Consider the following 5,000-nt stretch of genomic DNA (forward strand, 5'->3'; position numbering starts at 1 on the left):
TAAGGGCATCACAGACCTGTTATTGCTCAATCTCGTGCGGCTAGAAGCCGCCTGTCCCTCTAAGAAGAAAAGTAATCGCTGACAGCACGAAGGATGTCACGCGACTAGTTAGCAGGCTAGAGTCTCGTTCGTTATCGGAATTAACCAGACAAATCGCTCCACCAACTAAGAACGGCCATGCACCACCACCCACCGAATCAAGAAAGAGCTATCAATCTGTCAATCCTTCCGGTGTCCGGGCCTGGTGAGGTTTCCCGTGTTGAGTCAAATTAAGCCGCAGGCTCCACTCCTGGTGGTGCCCTTCCGTCAATTTCTTTAAGTTTCAGCTTTGCAACCATACTTCCCCCGGAACCCAAAAGCTTTGGTTTCCCGGAGGCTGCCCGCCGAGTCATCGGAGGAACTGCGGCGGATCGCTGGCTGGCATCGTTTATGGTTAGAACTAGGGCGGTATCTGATCGCCTTCGAACCTCTAACTTTCGTTCTTGATTAATGAAAACATACTTGGCAAATGCTTTCGCTTCTGTTCGTCTTGCGACGATCCAAGAATTTCACCTCTAACGTCGCAATACGAATGCCCCCGCCTGTCCCTATTAATCATTACCTCGGGTTCCGAAAACCAACAAAATAGAACCGAGGTCCTATTCCATTATTCCATGCACACAGTATTCAGGCGGGCTTGCCTGCTTTAAGCACTCTAATTTGTTCAAAGTAAACGTGCCGGCCCACCGAGACACTCACTCAAGAGCACCCTGGTAGGATTGCAACGGGGTCCGCCTCGGGACGCACGAGCACGCACGAGGCGCGTCGCACGCCTTCAGCTCGCCCCACCGGCAGGACGTCCCACGATACATGCCAGTTAAACACCGACGGGCGGTGAACCAACAGCGTGGGACACAAATCCAACTACGAGCTTTTTAACCGCAACAACTTTAATATACGCTATTGGAGCTGGAATTACCGCGGCTGCTGGCACCAGACTTGCCCTCCAATAGATACTCGTTAAAGGATTTAAAGTGTACTCATTCCGATTACGGGGCCTCGGATGAGTCCCGTATCGTTATTTTTCGTCACTACCTCCCCGTGCCGGGAGTGGGTAATTTGCGCGCCTGCTGCCTTCCTTGGATGTGGTAGCCGTTTCTCAGGCTCCCTCTCCGGAATCGAACCCTGATTCCCCGTTACCCGTTACAACCATGGTAGGCGCAGAACCTACCATCGACAGTTGATAAGGCAGACATTTGAAAGATGCGTCGCCGGTACGAGGACCGTGCGATCAGCCCAAAGTTATTCAGAGTCACCAAGGCAAACGGACCGGACGAGCCGACCGATTGGTTTTGATCTAATAAAAGCGTCCCTTCCATCTCTGGTCGGGACTCTGTTTGCATGTATTAGCTCTAGAATTACCACAGTTATCCAAGTAACGTGGGTACGATCTAAGGAACCATAACTGATTTAATGAGCCATTCGCGGTTTCACCTTAATGCGGCTTGTACTGAGACATGCATGGCTTAATCTTTGAGACAAGCATATGACTACTGGCAGGATCAACCAGGGAGCTGCGTCAACTAGAGCTGAGCAGCCGGCCGCCCGGGAGTGTGTCCCGGGGGCCCGCGCGAACACGCAAGCGTCCGCTCAATTATTCTGCAAACAGGAGGAGGCTGAGCTCCCCTGCACAATACACCTCGAAACCCTCTCAGGTCCCGGCGGCGCGCAGCGCCGTCCTAAGTACTTGGTCGGGTTCGAGAGAGGCGCAATCGCCCGGAGTTTGGCGAGTAGACGCTTTAGGTGCGACCACCCGTGCTCCCAACTGAGCTTGCCGCTGCCGACAGAGGCCCGGGAGCGTGCTGTCGTGGCATTGCCGGCGGGAGACAACACGCGCCACCTACGGTGGCCGGCAGCTCCAACGCCAGCGCCACAGAAGGACAAAAGCCCCACTTGGGTGCCGAAGCGAACTCTCCCAGCACAGCGCACGCGCCAACACGTCCGCACAGCTGCGATACAATCCACCTGCGAGAACCGCAGAGGCGACCGAGCAGCAGACGGCGTCGCGGCGCCGAGCGCCGGGCGGCGGCGCATCCTCAGCGCACACAGTCCTCAATCGGACCAGCACACTGCAGATGTCCACCGCGCTTCGCACCGGGCCCGCGAGGACCTACTTTGGCCGCACGGCGCCGCGTGCAGGGTGCGCCGGCGCGCAGCTGCGCCGCCTGCCGCCTCCGTCGGCCGGCGCGCCTGCCACTGGCCGCCCCCACCAGCCGGCTGTAGCGCGTGCGCCCACGCACCGCGCGGCCAGCACGCCGGAAGGCCCCCCCTCACCGGCCGGGGACGGTCCCACCCAGCCACCGCCGCGTATCGCTTCACACCCACATGCCATTCACGTTCGTGGGCATGGTGGGTATCGCTGAAACAACCGGTTGGTAGCTCAACCGATCGTCGCCATCACTGATTCACCTCTAGCGAGAACAACCGCACCACAACGGTTTACCAGTTCTTCATTTGCGTAACGTCACCAGCAAACGTAGACGTCCATCGCCATTTGCAAATTCAACGATTGTTGCATGCCTGTGTCAGGTGTCACGACACACTATGTCTGCCCACATACACGCAACAACATGTGCACGCTTCGCGAACACGTGGAAGGTGGCCCCCGTACGTATGCGATGTCCATTGCGCGAACGACTGTCAACCGGCCTCTGTCGCATGTCGCAGATGTGGAACGCAGTGCACCATGCTATCACGGTGTGTGAGAAGAGACGACTACGTCTGACAACACGCGCCACTACATCAACAGACGGCTCATGCTGATCGCCATCCACGGCATACCATACTGCAATCCAGCTCTTATAGGGAGACGACACGTAGCTGAGTGCACAATATTTGGACCGTATGGTTCGCCGTTGTTGGCGCAGTCGTGGTACGGTCACACATGTACCACGATGTATCATTCAGTACATGAGGACCAATGTGCGGTACAGTGTGTGATTTGGACGTACAACATCAGCGGACAGTTGCCACAAGCCGTACCACAACGTAGGCTGTGCTTCGCCATGCGAATGCCAATGAACAACTGCGAAGGGCATTGAGCATGTACGTCCTGCCGCCATCCGCATTACAGTGTATAGCTGCAAGGTGTTTAACATGAAGCGATACTCTGGGGACCGGGCAGTGCGAGTAGCAAACTATATTGCGGGGGTTGCAGTTAGGCAACACTACACTAATTTAACGCGTCGTATGACAATTACAGAGCAGGTTAAGGCCCAACGTGTGTTGGGTTAAGGCCCAACGTGTGTTGGGTTAAGGCCCAACGTGTGTTGGGTTAAGGCCCAACGTGTGTTGGGTTAAGGCCCAACGTGTGTTGGGTTAAGGCCCAACGTGTGTTGGGTTAAGGCCCAACGTGTGTTGGGTTAAGGCCCAACGTGTGTTGGGTTAAGGCCCAACGTGTGTTGGGTTAAGGCCCAACGTGTGTTGGGTTAAGGCCCAACGTGTGTTGGGTTAAGGCCCAACGTGTGTTGGGTTAAGGCCCAACGTGTGTTGGGTTAAGGCCCAACGTGTGTTGGGTTAAGGCCCAACGTGTGTTGGGTTAAGGCCCAACGTGTGTTGGGTTAAGGCCCAACGTGTGTTGGGTTAAGGCCCAACGTGTGTTGGGTTAAGGCCCAACGTGTGTTGGGTTAAGGCCCAACGTGTGTTGGGTTAAGGCGCAACATAGGTTAGGTTAAGGCGCAACATAGGTTAGGTTAAGGCGCAACATAGGTTAGGTTAAGGCGCAACATAGGTTAGGTTAAGGCGCAACATAGGTTAGGTTAAGGCGCAACATAGGTTAGGTTACGGCGCAACATAGGTTAGGTTAAGGCGCAACATAGGTTAGGTTACGGCGCAACATAGGTTAGGTTAAGGCGCAACATAGGTTAGGTTAAGGCGCAACATAGGTTAGGTTAAGGCGCAACATAGGTTAGGTTAAGGCGCAACATAGGTTAGGTTAAGGCGCAACATAGGTTAGGTTAAGGCGCAACATAGGTTAGGTTAAGGCGCAACATAGGTTAGGTTAAGGCGCAACATAGGTTAGGTTACGGCGCAACATAGGTTAGGTTAAGGCGCAACATAGGTTAGGTTAAGGCGCAACATAGGTTAGGTTAAGGCGCAACATAGGTTAGGTTATGGCGCAACATAGGTTAGGTTACGGCGCAACATAGGTTAGGTTACGGCGCAACATAGGTTAGGTTAAGGCGCAACATAGGTTAGGTTAAGGCGCAACATAGGTTAGGTTAAGGCGCAACATAGGTTAGGTTAAGGCGCAACATAGGTTAGGTTAAGGCGCAACATAGGTTAGGTTAAGGCGCAACATAGGTTAGGTTAAGGCGCAACATAGGTTAGGTTAAGGCGCAACATGGGTTAGGTTAAGGCGCAACATGGGTTAGGTTAAGGCGCAACATGGGTTAGGTTAAGGCGCAACATGGGTTAGGTTAAGGCGCAACATGGGTTAGGTTAAGGCGCAACATGGGTTAGGTTAAGGCGCAACATGGGTTAGGTTAAGGCGCAACATGGGTTAGGTTAAGGCGCAACATGGGTTAGGTTAAGGCGCAACATGGGTTAGGTTAAGGCGCAACATGGGTTAGGTTAAGGCGCAACATGGGTTAGGTTAAGGCGCAACATGGGTTAGGTTAAGGTACAATATGGGTTAGGTTAAGGTACAATATGGGTTAGGTTAAGGTACAATATGGGTTAGGTTAAGGTACAATATGGGTTAGGTTAAGGTACAATATGGGTTAGGTTAAGGTACAATATGGGTTAGGTTAAGGTACAATATGGGTTAGGTTAAGGTACAATATGGGTTAGGTTAAGGTACAATATGGGTTAGGTTAAGGTACAATACGGGTTAGGTTAAGGTACAATACGGGTTAGGTTAAGGTACAATACGGGTTAGGTTAAGGTACAATACGGGTTAGGTTAAGGTACAATACGGGTTAGGTTAAGGTACAATACGGGTTAGGTTAAGGTACAATACG

At 53.1% G+C, this 5,000-nt stretch overlaps 1 non-coding gene across 1 annotated transcript in view; it reads right to left on the reverse strand.

The window, feature by feature from the left end:
- The window catches only part of LOC124565990, a 1,910-nt gene extending 358 nt beyond the window's left edge, over positions 1-1,552 (reverse strand). Inside the window, exon 1 of the ribosomal RNA XR_006970750.1 lies at positions 1-1,552. This exon is cut by the window's left edge and continues 358 nt beyond it. This is a non-coding gene — a ribosomal RNA (small subunit ribosomal RNA).
- Between the last annotated feature and the right edge of the window lie 3,448 nt (positions 1,553-5,000).

Source organism: Schistocerca americana, unplaced genomic scaffold (assembly GCF_021461395.2).
Source record: "Schistocerca americana isolate TAMUIC-IGC-003095 unplaced genomic scaffold, iqSchAmer2.1 HiC_scaffold_1361, whole genome shotgun sequence".
Taxonomy (NCBI): domain Eukaryota; kingdom Metazoa; phylum Arthropoda; class Insecta; order Orthoptera; family Acrididae; genus Schistocerca; species Schistocerca americana.